General features: G+C 48.6%; 1 protein-coding gene across 1 annotated transcript in view; it reads left to right on the top strand.

The window, feature by feature from the left end:
* The first annotated feature begins 1,405 nt into the window (after positions 1-1,405).
* CREBRF (CREB3 regulatory factor) overlaps positions 1,406-16,054 on the top strand; it is a 59,480-nt gene continuing 44,831 nt past the window's right edge. The window contains exon 1 of the mRNA XM_040415690.1: positions 1,406-1,510. The gene's annotated coding sequence lies outside the window, so the exon portion shown is untranslated. The remainder of the gene's footprint in view (positions 1,511-16,054) is intronic.

Genomic DNA, 16,054 nt, shown 5'->3' with positions numbered 1-16,054 from the left:
GAATATCGGCCGATAATATCGGTAAGCCGATAATCGGTCGATCCCTACACACTACAGTGGTATTATGTATGCACTGTATAGTGGTATTATGTATGCACTGTATAGTGGTATTATGTATACACTCTATAGTGGTATTATGTATGCACTGTATAGTGGTATTATGTATGCACACTACAGTGGTATTATGTATGCACTGTATAGTGGTATTATGTATGCACTGTATAGTGGTATTATGTATGCACTGTATAGTGGTACTATTTATGAACTCTATACTACTATTATTATGTATGCACTGTCTAGTGGTATTATGTATGCACACTACAGTGGTATTATGTATGCACTCTATAGTGGTATTATGTATGCACTGTATAGTAGTACTATTTATGAACTCTATACTACTATTATTATGTATGCACTCTACAGTGGTATTATTTACACATTGTATAGTAGTATTATGTATGCACTCTATAGTGGCATTATTCATGTACTTTATAGTATTATGAACCATGTAGTGGTATCATGTATGCACTGTATAGCGGTATTATGTATTCACTCTATATTGTGTATGTACTTTATAGTGGTATTATATGCAGTGTATAGTAGTATTATTTATGCACTATATAATGGTATTATGCATGTACTATATAGTGACACCATGTATGCACTGTATAGCGGTATTATGTATTCACTCTACATTGTGTATGTACTTTATAGTGGTATTATATGCAGTGTATAGTAGTATTATGTATGCACTATATAATGGTATTATGTATTCACTCTATATTGTGTATGCACTTTATAGTGGTATTATTTGCGCGCTCTGCAGCGGTATATTGAGCAGCCCCCATGTATTGGTAGTGACAGCAGACATTACTTGTGATGACAGAGAACTGGCCGTCCCTAATAATAGCGCTTCTAGAGAGATCTGCCATTGTGTAGGCTGCAGCCCCCTCCTCGATATGTAAATGAATGAATGGCGACCCCTCCCACCGAGGGATTCCCCGCTCCGCACGCAGATGCCAGTAGTGAAGGGGATGACACCTGGCAGCACGCTGGGGTACATTACATATACTGTTGCACCATTACGGGCGTTGGGTACCTCTCCCACTCCCCGGAGCTGATGCTGACACATACTAAGCGCACAAGGTAAGGGAGTGGCGGGGGGCTGCTGGTGGGCAACCTGCAGGGCAGGGTTGGTACCCCGGGGGTCTCTGTTGCCCTCTTCCTGCTCGGGACCCATCTTCACTTTACACCTCCCCCTCCCCCTCTTATATTTCCACCCCTGACAGCTGCACCGCTGATTGGCCAGGCGCAGGTGCCAAGCGGCGTTCATTGGATCTCCACCTGGTCACGTGGGCGAGGAGTCACGCGCTTTCCGGGAACCCGTCAGGAAGGAAATAAACATAACAAAGCAGAAAGCATGGAGACCGTCCGAGGGGCTGAACGGCGACGGCGGCAAAGAGACGGCTGACGGGCGCACAGAACACGCTCTGACCTCCCCTGGTGACGGGTGAGAGCTTGGGTTGCTTGTGAGGGTAGTGCCAGTCACCTGCATGGTGGCACTGTGCAGTGCATGTGGCAGCAGTGTCACCCTGGCTTATAGCTGTACCAGGGCTGCATATAGGCAGGAGTCAGATGTAGGGGGCGTGGTGCCCCATTCACACAGTGCAGTTCTGCCAGTGTTGCCCAGGAAAATGACCTCTGCCCACAGGATATCTCTGCTGGGTGCCCGCAGCCCCCAGACACAGAGGCCGCCCGGCCTGTTGTTTACATGAGGTGATGGCTGGGCAGGGGGTGTGTTGCTGGGTAGAGGGCTCTGCATGTCCAGGGGGTGTGAGCTCTAGGGGGCGGAGCCTGTGTTTTATATAACTGGAATCCTCCATTGCTAGCTCCTGTGATGATGCGGGGGGAGGAGGCGGCATTGCCATCATCATCAGCAGCGCTCTCCCCTCTGCCTCCCGCCCCTCACATTGAATGGAGCAGGAGATTGTTTATGTGCTGGCTCACAGCAGCTTTGCTGTAAGGAAGAGGGCGGGAGCTTCGCTTTGAGTGACACTGCATACTGACCAATCACAGCCCTGGCTGCAAGCCTGCGGTCCTGTCAGCTGCAGCACTAGGTCTGACGACAGGTTAGGCTGCGTCTAGCTGGAGCTGAGGCCATGTTGGCTGTGTACACCAGAAAGGGGTGTGTATGCAGGGCTTCTTGTATGTATCTGTGTGTGGGTCCGGTGCAGCATCGCTGGGCACCTTCATGTCATTGGGAGTCATTCTCTTCACCCCCAATCTGCTGTGTATATTCTGGGCATAGTCTGCAGTGCCAAACTTCTACCGTTCTTCTCCAAGTGCTGGCTGGTCCAGCTGTGTGGCACAGAAGGGGTTACTGACCAGCAGCAGTGAGAGGAAACATTGGCACTTTTCTGTGTGTGTTTTGGAGAAATGTCTCTTAGGCCTCATGCACACGACAGTTGTTTTTCTCGGCCTCCGTTCCGGTTTTTTTTTGCGGATAGGATAGGGACCCATTCATTTCAATGGGTCAGCAAAAAAATGCTGATAGTTCATCCGTTTGTGTTCCGCGTCCGTTGTCCGTGTTTCCCTTCAGCAAAAAAAATAGTGCATGTCCTACTTTTTTCACATTTGCGGACAAGGATAGGCGTTTATTACAAGGGATCTGTGGAAAAAACGGATCCTCCAAAAGAAACGGATGCAGCATCCGTTTTTTTTTTTTTAGCGGACGCACAATTTGCGGACGCAAAAAAAACAACTGTCGTGTGCATGAGGCCTTATTCTGTAGCTATTTGTGAGAGGTTTGGCTCTGGACGCCTTTGTGCTGGATGATATTGTTTAGAAATGCTAAATAAAAGGGGGTCTGTCTCCTCAAAAACCGGTTACTAAGGCTGCTTTCACACAGTCAGCGATTTCCATCCGTGATTGTGGGTCAGAAACAAATCTGTCATTATTTCTGATCTCTGTGTGGGATCCACTCACAGTGACTAACGGAAATCACTGATCAAACAGTAAGGCCTCCGTTGTTTTGGTCCGCACCCGATCCGCAGTTTTTGAGGCTCGGGTGCGGACTCATTCACTTCAATGGGGCCGCAAAAGATGCGAAAAGCACTCCGTGGCCCCGCAAAAAAAAATATAGCATGTCCTATTCTTGTCCGTTTTGCGGACCAGAATAGGCATTTCTACAATGGGCCGCCTGTTACGTTCCGCAATTGCGGAAGGCACACGGGCGGTTTCCGTGTTTTGCGGATCCGCAAAAAAACGGCACGGTCGAGTGCATGAGGCTGTGTGAAAGCGGTGCGTTTTTCACTGACGTGTTCTATCCGCATTTTCCATGGACCGCATACGTACTCGTTGGTTTTAATGTATTTGCTCACACATCAGTGGTTTTCTACTGATCTTGGGTCAGTGGAAAAATTATGCAGATATGCACTTCTTTGGTCTGTCATGGGGACCAAAAACACCCATTGAAGTCTGTGGGTAACAACACGCCCGTCAGTGTTTCACGGACCATTGTTAGAAGATGGTCCGGAAAATAATCTTCACCTTAGCTAAGTGGGATATGGATGACACATATGGACCAAACACAGATTCTTCTTGGATGAAACACGGACAGATTTTCCACGGATATCAAACAGACATGGGGGATGTGAACGCGGGCTAAGTATGACACCCTGTAGGGTAGGTGCCTGAAACATAACCATACCTCGGTTCTGCAAAGAATCCGGTCCTCTAACCCTGAAAATGCGTCTTTTTATATCTATGCAAATATGGTTTTCACTGCACCGTCGCTCCACCAGTAATGCTACCCAGCACCTCCCTTTTCTTCAGTTGACAGTCCCTCAAATTTCAGAGCTAGTACCAGTGACCCATGGGAAGCCAGGTGCACCTAATAGTGACCCTGCCAACAGTGCACGGAAAACCTTAGTTAGGCTACTTTCACACTAGTGTTTTTACTGGATCAGGCAGGACTCGGCAAAAACGCTTCTGTTACTGATAATAAAACCATCTGCATCCGTAATGAGCGGATCCGGTTGTGTTATCTTTAACAGAGCCAAGACGGATCCTTCATGAACTCCATTGAAAGTCGTGACGGATCCGTTTTGCTCCACATCCCATGACAGAAAGAAAACCGTTTGCTCTCTGGTATGAGAACGGAATGCATTTTGGAGCACTCCGTTCTGTTCAGTTACGTTTTGCCCCCTATGACGGATCTCAATACCGGAAAATAGAGATCCGTCATAGTACCTTACTTAAAAATTTACTAAAATGAAAAGATGCATTTCTCAGGATTAGAGAACTGCAGTTTGAAATGAAAAGTATGAAGGCGCTATGCTTACTGTGAAACTGATTTCAGAGGTGACAGACTCCTTTTAAGCAACTTTATGAATGGTCTTTATTACAAATTTCCTATCATTTAGCTACTGCAGAGTGTATGTCAGTCCTTTACCTAGCTGCTGCTGCTGCTGAAGATGACATCAAACAGATGTAGCCACGACATCCACTTCCAATGTTCCATCTTAAAGGGGTTGTCCGAGATTTTGATACGCATGGCCTATGCTTAAGATGGGTGAGGGCCTGACTCCAGACACCCCTCCCCCCTGATCAGCTGTTTGAAGAGACCCCCGGCCTCTTCCTAGGCTAGTGACCAGCCTAGGAATGGTCTAGCATGGGCTAGTGAATGGGGATGAGCTGCAATGCCGAGCAGAGCTGCTATCCAATGGATGGCGCTGTGCTTGGTAAGCTGCAAGGAGGCCACAGTGCTCACTGCTGCACCATGGCCTCTTCAAACAGCTGATTGGTGGGGGTTCCAGGATTTGGCCCTCCATCATGAGCATGGGCCATCAGTATCAAAATGTCACACATCTCCTGGTTACAGCTTGGTTTGAAAAAGATCTATCTACCACTAGGGGTTGCTTATTCTTTGTATGTCATTTTTGTATGTAATGAATAAAGATGAGACATTGGGACATGTGTCCTGGACTGATACAGTGGGAGTGCGGACCATCCCACATATTGCACACAGACATTCCTAGTGGTCCGTCCTGCCTGTCCCAGGCTCTGCTCCTGTCTCAGCTTCCCTCCTCTCAACAGATGTGTGTGGAGAGGGCGGGAAAATATCCAAGAGAGATCATGGATTATTTACAAAAACAGATATTTTACGCCGGTCTTTGTTTCCCTTTTGCGCTGGTGGAGGGTGCACCTTGTCATAAATTAGACGCGTCCTTCTGCTGTGCGTGCCTGTTGTGAAAAGCGACTCCACTTTCTGAATGGAATGGTTTACGGCTGCTTTTACACCTAAAACAGGCGTAAATGTAAGTAAATATGCTGAGGCCCGTGGCCCAGCCCCCACTCCCTCACTACTGCCAAGTGGAGAGGACGACATAAAAATGCTTGTGCAACAAAACATTGTCACACAGGCATTTAAAGGGGTTCTGCACTTTGTTTAAACTGATGATCTATCCTATAATTAGATCATCAGCATCTGATCCCCGGGGGTCCGACACCCGGGACCCCCGCCAATTAGCTGTTTGAGAAGGGGCTATAGCAGCGCTGCAGCCTTCTCACTGTTTATCGCTGGCCCAGTGACATCACGACTAGTATCAACTTGCCTGGGCGGGGCCAAGCTCCATTCAAGTGAACAGAGCTTAGCCGCGCCCAGGCAAGTTGATACTAGTAGTGACGTCACTGGGCCAGCGGTAAACAGTAAGAAGGCCGCGGCGCTGCTAGCACCACTGCCTTCTCAAACAGCTGATCGGCGGGGGTCCCGGGTGTCGGATCCCTGCCGATCAGATGCTGATGATCTATCCAAAGTGCAGAACCCCTTTAAGTAGTAGCAAAAAGGGTCTTATGATTATTTTTACTCCAAAACAAGCATAATTGACCACATTGTTCACATGGGCTTTAGATAGGGAACAAGACACAAACGAGGAAGTTTGCAGAGGGGAGGCAAATGTATGTCAAAGCTGTCCATAATCTTAAAGGGGTTGTGAGGAATATGGATTATTATTTTATGTCAGCCATGTTCCCACACCAACCATCTGCTGAAAGGTAGCAGAAGTAGTGAGCTCCATGGTGGGGTGGGGGCTTATGGTGGCTGCTTTAAAGCCCAGCCAACTGCCAGAGAACTTCTTGCAGGCCACCTTTGTTTACATTTCTCACCTCCATTCAGCCAGCCAGGAACCCAGCTAATGGAACAGGAAAAAACCTCTGTGCAGGGGGTCTAGGCTATTCCCCAGTTCAATGAACATTATCAGACATCATGGAATTGGTGATTCATAAGGAATTATGAATCACCTGTCCATCACAGACATAAACCAGATGCATATTTGGGTCCCTGTGGCCACGATGAACAGGACTCTACTGGTAGCCGGAACCCAGGCAGATCCATTGGTCCCAGAACAACCTCTCTGCGACATTCTGGTCTGGAGCCATAAGCCCTCATCTGTTTTGTGGCTCATGTGCTGCCAGCCCAGCAGAAGGGGAGTGGACCCCTCCCAGAGGCCGGGAGGGGAGGGGCCGGCTACTGGTTAAAAGGCTTGTGCCAGCAAGCGGGCAGGATTTTCTCTGAAGGGAGGTCACATCGTGCCATGTGTTTAGAGGGACCTGCAACCAGCTGACATCACTGCCTTCCATGTGACTACAGCTGAGAACTCATCACAACCCAAAGGACTCCTATATCTGGTAAAGTGACTTTTGTTCTGCTTAACCCTGTTTGTACCACGCCATCTGTACTTGTAACCTCAGACCACTGTATATTATTTGTGTGTATATTGTGTTACGTCTAGTGCGCCCTTAAGGAAATTAAATATATAATCTAATCTTGTGCTGTCTTATATCTCGATCACGAATCCCCACGTCTGTGTTTCGACCTAGTAATACACTACCCTACTGGGGCAGTTAAAAGGCTCCCTCAGCTTGTTGCCTCTCTGTGCCCCTGTGGACAGGAGGAGTCTGTGAACACTGTACCAAGACTGACCTTACCTGCTCCTTCAGGAGGGCGTAACGTCGCGCCTTGGTAACCAGTGACCATACCGTATCTCGCTGGCTCTACGTATTTGAAATTGGGGTACGGTATTCGTCACAGGGGTATTCCCGGATTAAGAATAGGCCATCAATATCTGATCACTGGGGGTCCACCACCCTCACCTCTGCTCATCAGCTGTTCCTGAGTAGCTCGGCACTGGAACTACAGAACTTGGTCCACTACACGTTGGAAGTAGCTGGTTACTGCAGTGCTGCTCCCAGTAAGGTGAATGGGAGCAGTGCCACAATGGACAGACCTGTATTGTTCCAGCATCGGAGCTACCCCGAAATAGCTGATAGGGTAGGCCATTCGTAGTAAAATCCAGTAAAACGCCTTTAATGGACCTGTCCCAGGTCTGTATTGCATAAAATAATTCTGGAGCATTCTTTTTCTTAGAAATCTATGTTGTGAGGTATGTCTTAGACATAGGGACACACCTTGCTGACAGTGGCAATGGCAATGGTCATGGTCAGTTGTCAATATAGTATACATTTCTAGGAGGAATAAGGCTACTTTCACACTAGCGTCGGGTGTCCGCTTGTGAGCTCCGTTTGAAGGGGCTCACAAGCGGCCCCGAACGCATCCGTACTGCCCTAATGCATTCTGAGTGGATGCGGATCCGCTCAGAATGCATCAGTCTGCCAGCGTTCAGCCTCCGCTCCGCTCAGCAAGCGGACACCTGAACGCAGCTTGCAGCGTTCGGGTGTCCGCCTGGCCGTGCGGAGGCAAACGGATACGTCCAGACTTACAATGTATGTCAATGGGGACGGATCCGTTTGAAGTTGACACTATATGGCTCAATTTTCAAACGGATCCGTCCCCCATTGACTTTCAATGTAAAGTCTGGACGGATCTGTCTGAAGCTACTTTCAGACTTAGAATTTTTTCTACAATATAATGCAGACGGATCCGTTCTGAACGGATCCCAAGTCTGCATTATATGAGCGGATCCGTCTGGGCAGACCCCAGACGGATCCGCTCTGAACGCTAGTGTGAAAGTAGCCTAAGAAAGGACTTTTATGAAGAATGCAAGTTTTTACTAAAACAGGTGGGGGAGCAGGCAACTACTCTTTAAAGGAGGAAACATTTTTGTCACATGCTTCATAAAAGTCAGTGTAGCGCTAACTTTATTCAAATGGGAGTTTGAATCTTATGTGTATCAGAGTTTTCCTTAGCAACCAATCAGGCTTCAGCTTTCATGTTCCTGGGTTAAAAATGAAAGAAGTCATCTGATTGGTTTCTATGGGCAACGCTGAAACTGTCTGCTTGAGGCCCAGTGTGTGGACCTGGCATTACTGCCTGTGCTATATTTCAGGTAGCTCCACTGCTTGGCTGACAGGGATGTTCCTCTTCAGTCAGTATTGACCTGGACATTACACAGGATAATGACAATGTCATTTCTTATCTTATGAAATTGTCTAAAGGGGTTCTCTCAACCAACCCCCCCCCCCCCCCCCCCCAATTAGCCTAAGAGCATTGTTGCTAACAAAAAGCCGTTCTGTCAGACCCGACAAAGTCAACTATCACGTTATCAGCCATGGTCAGCATGTAATATGGCCAGCGAAGACTCCCCCTGGTCATATTAGCTGTTCACTGGGAGTTTCAGAAGTGACCAAAAAAAGGGGTTGTCTACCTGCTATGCCCCTATTCTGAAGATCTAACTAGGTGTGATGCCCGCACTTCTGTGGGAAAACACAATGTTGTAGTACCATGCTATCTTGCAATGGTCAGTTGCACACAAGCGTTTTCAGTCCATGTGGGAGGTGTATTCCCTGTACTGAACTCTGCCGCTGTGACCCAAACTCACAGCACGATAATGATTTATGATGCTGTCAATTCCCGTCTTCCAGCGAATCTACTGAATTGTAGTGACGTCATGGGTCAGTAGACTTGCGGTGAGACAGGAATTCACAGCACCATAAATCATTATCAAATGCGTATTACAGTCGTCTCTCTGCAGCCACGTCCAGAATTGGAGATAACAGATGCCATGGCTAATAGCAACCGTGGCATCTAGACAGAGGGAGGGCACACCCTCTCACAATGGGCTGCCGATAAGTAGCAGTTGATACTCTGATTCTGTAATCTGAGGCAATGGAGGTGTCGATCAGCGGTGGATTAGGTGTGCTTACAGAGCTGATCCATGACTCTTCAAGGCTTGACTCAGAGTGTCACTTTTGTGTACATCACGGAGCGGTATTAAACGTCTTCTTCCAGTCAAAGGGAAATCTGTAGGAAGGAACCGAGGCATGGTTGCAATGCTGTTTAACTGTCAGCTGAATACCCAAAAAGCTGCTGGACAGGTTCCCTTTATAGGAAACTAACTGAAGTATTATATAAAGGTCCATTGTGTTCAGGAACAGTCTGAGGGGAAAAAAGTATTAATAGCCTGAAAGCCTGTAGTTACATTGTATTGAAGTGGGTTGTATCTGGCATTGCAGCCCAGCCGCACTGCGACTGTAGCGTGGCTTTTCAGTACTATTGGGCTACCTCCACAAAACTGCAGCGTAATACAGAACCAGCAAAGTGGATGAGATTAGAGAAATCTACTGGCCATATACCCTACAGGGAAATTTCCCCGGTGGACCGATTCCCAGGGGGACGCCCAAGCCCTCATAAAGATCTGACGCTATCTGCATTAATTAATGTAGGAGCATCAGGCACTTATGTACCTGGGCAGGCCAGGAAGGCGGCAGTATTTTGTGCTGCGCTGTGATTCTGCTGAGGCAGTATTTATTGCCACACTGTGGTATCTGGTTCTGCTGATGCAGTATTTATTGCTGCGCTGTGGTATCTGGTTCTGCTGAGGCAGTATTTATTGCTGCGCTGTGGTATCTGGTTCTGCTGAGGCAGTATTTATTGCTGCGCTGTGGTATCTGGTTCTGCTCAGGCAGTATTTATTACCACACTGTGGTATCTGGTTCTGCTGAGGCAGTATTTATTGCCGTGCTGTGGTATCTGGTTCTGCTGAGGCAGTATTTATTGCTGCGCTGTGGTATCTGGTTCTGCTGAGGCAGTATTTATTGCTGCGCTGTGGTATCTGGTTCTGCTGAGGCAGTATTTATTGCTGCGCTGTGGTATCTGGTTCTGCTCAGGCAGTATTTATTGCCACACTGTGGTATCTGGTTCTGCTGAGGCAGTATTTATTGCCGTGCTGTGGTATCTGGTTCTGCTGAGGCAGTATTTATTGCCGTGCTGTGGTATCTGGTTCTGCTGAGGCAGTATTTATTGCCACACTGTGGTATCTGGTTCTGCTCAGGCAGTATTTATTGCCACACTGTGGTATCTGGTTCTGCTGAGGCAGTATTTATTGCCGTGCTGTGGTATCTGGTTCTGCTGAGGCAGTATTTATTGCCGCGCTGTGGTATCTGGTTCTGCTCAGGCAGTATTTATTCTTGCGCTGTGGTATCATCTGGTTCTGCTCAGGCAGTATTTATTGCCACACTGTGGTATCTTGTTCTGCTGAGGCAGTATTTATTGCCGTGCTGTGGTATCTGGTTCTGCTGAGGCAGTATTTATTGCCGCGCTGTGGTATCTGGTTCTGCTCAGGCAGTATTTATTCTTGCGCTGTGGTATCATCTGGTTCTGCTCAGGCAGTATTTATTGCCACACTGTGGTATCTTGTTCTGCTGAGGCAGTATTTATTGCCGTGCTGTGGTATCTGGTTCTGCTGAGGCAGTATTTATTGCCGTGCTGTGGTATCTGGTTCTGCTGAGGCAGTATTTATTGCCCTGCTGTGGTATCTGGTTCTGCTGAGGCAGTATTTATTGCCGTGCTGTGGTATCTGGTTCTGCTGAGGCAGTATATTAGGCGGTATTTTGTTCTGCACTATGGTATTGCTGACCCTGCCTATTTCTGTTGTCCCTTCTTAGGTCAATTTGCACCCACCTACAACATGGGGCCACTTTCATTTTTTTTTTTTCCAGGGCTACTTTAGGTTCCCAGTAGGGCTGAAATGATTACTCGATTAAATCGAGTAATTCGACACAAAAAATCCTTGATGCAAATTTTTTGAGGATTCGTTTGTGTTATGTAACCACGGAGCGGGAGTGAAGCGCTTGCTAACTCACCGCTCCGTGGTCACCCGCCGGCCCGTACCTTGATGCGCTCCACTGAGGGAAACTTTGTGCGCCCGTCCAGCTGCCATGCCGGTCGGCAGTCTGCTGCCTTTCAGTGTGGAGTGTTCTTCCAGCAGCCTCCTCCGCAGCGCACCCTCTTTGGTCCTGGGCAGCAGGATGAAGAGGACGGGGGTCGCCCCCTGCCCGGATCCGGGAGGAACATGAGAAGGCGCTGCAGGAAGCCAAGGACAAGCTAAACCGGCCGCCTGAGCAGATCAAGGGGAAGATCCAGGAGGAGAATGACAGCTGCGGGCAGGTTAGGTCCCCGGCCCTTCAAAGAGCCTATCGGAGTGGTGGGCAAGGAGCCTGCGGATCCTAATGTCAAGCAGAAGCGGGACAAGATCAAGAAGGTGAGGAGCCTGGGGAGTGGGGCTGGTGTAACAGGTGATGCCAGCCACTGCTGGTACCATGTGCTGGCACTGGAGGATGACCTGACAGGTCACACTGGTGCAGAGGAGGGGGCGAGGTGGCACTTTATGTCCTGGCTTTCTGTTACACATGTGGGATCAGGGCTCAGTGCCAGTTTACAGCGGTATGTGGGTTTTGCAGCTTATTGTGGTAGCTGGCATCTACCAGGCATGATGCTGCTCCACAGCTTATGCCTTGATGGCACTGGGGGGCAAGCTGGTGGCACTAGGAGGGCACCTGATGGCACTGTGGGGATAGTGGAGCTGATGGCACTGTGGGGATAGTGGAGCTGATGGCACTGTGGGGATAGTGGAGCTGATGGCACTGTGGGGATAGTGGAGCTGATGGCACTGTGGGGATAGTGGAGCTGATGGCACTGTGGGGATAGTGGAGCTGATGGCACTGTGGGGATAGTGGAGCTGATGGCACTGTGGGGATAGTGGAGCTGATGGCACTGTGGGGATAGTGGAGCTGATGGCACTGTGGGGATAGTGGAGCTGATGGCACTGTGGGGATAGTGGAGCTGATGGCACTGTGGGGATAGTGGAGCTGATGGCACTGTGGGGATAGTGGAGCTGATGGCACTGTGGGGATAGTGGAGCTGATGGCACTGTGGGGATAGTGGAGCTGATGGCACTGTGGGGATAGTGGAGCTGATGGCACTGTGGGGATAGTGGAGCTGATGGCACTGTGGGGATAGTGGAGCTGATGGCACTGTGGGGATAGTGGAGCTGATGGCACTGTGGGGATAGTGGAGCTGATGGCACTGTGGGGATAGTGGAGCTGATGGCACTGTGGGGATAGTGGAGCTGATGGCACTGTGGGGATAGTGGAGCTGATGGCACTGTGGGGATAGTGGAGCTGATGGCACTGTGGGGATAGTGGAGCTGATGGCACTGTGGGGATAGTGGAGCTGATGGCACTGTGGGGATAGTGGAGCTGATGGCACTGTGGGGATAGTGGAGCTGATGGCACTGTGGGGATAGTGGAGCTGATGGCACTGTGGGGATAGTGGAGCTGATGGCACTGTGGGGATAGTGGAGCTGATGGCACTGTGGGGATAGTGGAGCTGATGGCACTGTGGGGATAGTGGAGCTGATGGCACTGTGGGGATAGTGGAGCTGATGGCACTGTGGGGATAGTGGAGCTGATGGCACTGTGGGGATAGTGGAGCTGATGGCACTGTGGGGATAGTGGAGCTGATGGCACTGTGGGGATAGTGGAGCTGATGGCACTGTGGGGATAGTGGAGCTGATGGCACTGTGGGGATAGTGGAGCTGATGGCACTGTGGGGATAGTGGAGCTGATGGCACTGTGGGGATAGTGGAGCTGATGGCACTGTGGGGATAGTGGAGCTGATGGCACTGTGGGGATAGTGGAGCTGATGGCACTGTGGGGATAGTGGAGCTGATGGCACTGTGGGGATAGTGGAGCTGATGGCACTGTGGGGATAGTGGAGCTGATGGCACTGTGGGGATAGTGGAGCTGATGGCACTGTGGGGATAGTGGAGCTGATGGCACTGTGGGGAACGTGGAGCTGATGGCACTGTGGGGAACGGATACACTAGGGCTGATCGCATTGGGGGGGGGGGGGGGGGGGGGGGTAACAAAGGATGTCGGGGGCTGTTGCCAGGGGGTCTGAGTTTTTATAAAGGAAAACAGCCTATTAATTCATTTTGTCATATTAGATTACTTGATTAATTGTAAAAAATAATCGGTAGTATACTCTATTTCTAAAATAATGGTTTACTGCAGCCCTAGTTCCCAGTCCTCCCCTGTGCACTTTGCTTTTTTCTTCCATGTGCAAATTGTCCTGTTATTTTGAAATTCACAGCATGTCACCTTCTGTAGACTAGTTTTGCTTATGGACTTCAGTGTTAGCATAAACTAGATTTCTACAAGCCGGAGATGAATTGGACAGTTGCAGCAGTTCTGCTGTGCACGAATTCACCCTGAAGATGGGTTTACCTGTTGCAGGGGTTATAGGTCAGAGCAACAAAAACTGTATGGGTGCTGCCTCATGTCGTGGCTGTGCTGCATTTTTGGTGCAATTAAAAAAATGCGCATGTGGTTTTCACAACATACCAGCATTTAGGCCTCATGCACATGACCGTATGTATTTTGCGGTCCACAGACTGCAGATTCTCAAAATACACATAGGCCTCTTTCACACGGGCGTTGCGGGAAAAGGTGCGGGTGCGTTGCGGGAACACCCGCGATTTTTCCGCGCGAGTGCAAAACATTGTAATGCGTTTTGCACTCGCGTGAGAAAAATCACGAATGTTTGGTACTCAAACCCGAACTTCTTCACAGAAGTTCGGGCTTGGGTTAGGTGTTGTGTAGATTTTATTATTTTCCCTTATAACATGGTTATAAGGGAAAATAATAGCATTCTGAATACAGAATGCATAGTAGGTGATCAATTGAGGGTTAAAAAAAATAAAAATAAAAATTAACTCACCTTCTCCTCTTGTTCGCGTAGCTCCCGGTCTCTTCTTTACTTCTCAAAAGATGAACTATCGGCTAGGACCTGTGGTGACGTCAGATCACATGCTCCAATCACATGGTCCATCACTGTGGTGATGGAGCATGTGATCTGACGTCACCACAGGTCCTAGCCGATAGTTCATCTTTTGAGAAGTAAAGAAGAGACCGGGAGCTACGCGAACAAGAGGAGAAGGTGAGTTAATTTTTTTTATTTTTTTTTTAACCCTCAATTGATCACCTACTATGCATTCTGTATTCAGAATGCTATTATTTTCCCTTATAACCATGTTATAAGGGAAAATAATACAGTTTATAGACTGTCACCTAGCAACCATGCGTGAAAATCGCACCGCATCCGCACTTGCTTGCGGATGCTTGCGATTTTCACGCAACCCCATTCACTTCTATGGGGCCTGCGTTGCGTGAAAAACGCACAAAGAGGAGCATGCTGCGATTTTCACGCAACGCACAAGTGATGCGTGAAAATCACCGCTCGTGTGCACAGCCCCATAGAAATGAATGAGTCAGTATTCAGTGCGGGTGCAATGCGTTCACCTCCCGCATCGCATCCGCGCGGAATACTCTCTCGTGTGAAAGGGGCCATACTGTTTGTGTGCATCTCGCAATTTCCAGGTCCATATCAAAATGACTATTCTATTTTATTGCAGAACAGCCATATAGATGCAGACAGCACACGGTGTGATGTCCACGTTTCTTGCGGCTCTATTCAAATGAATGATTCTGGATCTAATCTGCAAAAAATGCGGATCGGATGTGGAAAAAAAATGTGGTTGTGTACATGAGGCTTTATGGTACATTTTCTTCCAGAAAAGGAAAAACACAAAGCAAAACTGAATTACATTACAAAATAGTTACATTAAGGTAATTTTTAATATCAGCGATTTAGGGTCCATTCACACATGTCCCTGAATCTGTCAGCCCCGTTCCGCAAATTGCGGAACGGGTGCGGACCCATTCATTCTCTATGGGGCAGGAATGAATGCGGACAACACACAGTGTGCTGTCTGCATCCTCATTTCTGGAGCGCGCCCCCGAACTTCCGGTCCACGGCTCCGGAAAAAAAATAGAACATGTCCTTTTCTTGTCCGCAATTGCGGATAAGAATAGGCCGTTCTATGAGGGTGCCGGCCGGGTGTATTGCGGATCCGCAATTTGTGGTTCTGCAATACACTGCGGACGTGTGAATGGACCCTTATCCTCAGGATAGGTCATTAATATCAGATCGGTGGGGGCCTGACTCCTGCCACTCCTGCTGATCAGCTGGTTGAAGAGAAAGCAGTGCTCATACAAGCGCTGCCTTCTCTGTTCTGTTTACCTGCTTGCTATTGCAACTGCAGAGGTGAGCAGTGTAATTACAGCTCCACTGTCCCAATTCACTTCAATGGGACTGTGCTCCTTGTTCAAGTAAATATGAAGGAGCCGTCCCATAGAAGTGGACGGGAGAGAAGTAATTACACCTGATCGGCACTTCAGTTGTGACAGTGAACATGTAAACAATGAAGAGAAGGTACTGCTCGTACAAGCGCTGCTTTCTCTTCAAACAGCTGATTAACAGGAGTGCCAGGAGTTGTGCCCCCCCCCCCCCCATCCTGAGGATAGGTCATCAATAAAAAAAAAAAAAGCGGACAACCTCTCTAAAGCCTCATGCAGACGTTCTTGAGATACCGGACTGACATTGCAGGAGCGCATGGCGTCATAGCAACCAATGACGCCGTGCGCTCTTGCAATGCCAGTCCGGTGTTTCTTCCCGTTGCTGAAAAAAAAAATGCACTGTAAAAGCAGGTACGGTATGTTGTTGCAAAAACCACATGCGTTTTTTGCTGCACCAAAAACGCAGCACAGTCGCGACATTTGGCAGCACTCAATGGTGGTTATTTATCAAAGACCAGCTTTTTTTTACGGAGACCCTGCGCTGCTGGATGAAAAGCTTAAATTGTGACAAGGCAACTGGCCTCATCATAAAATAGGCACACCTGGCAGCAGGGGCGGA

Source organism: Bufo bufo, chromosome 1 (assembly GCF_905171765.1).
Source record: "Bufo bufo chromosome 1, aBufBuf1.1, whole genome shotgun sequence".
Taxonomy (NCBI): Eukaryota; Metazoa; Chordata; class Amphibia; order Anura; family Bufonidae; genus Bufo; species Bufo bufo.
Note: the sequence above shows the minus strand (reverse complement) of the source record. Positions and strands in the feature narration are given on the sequence as shown.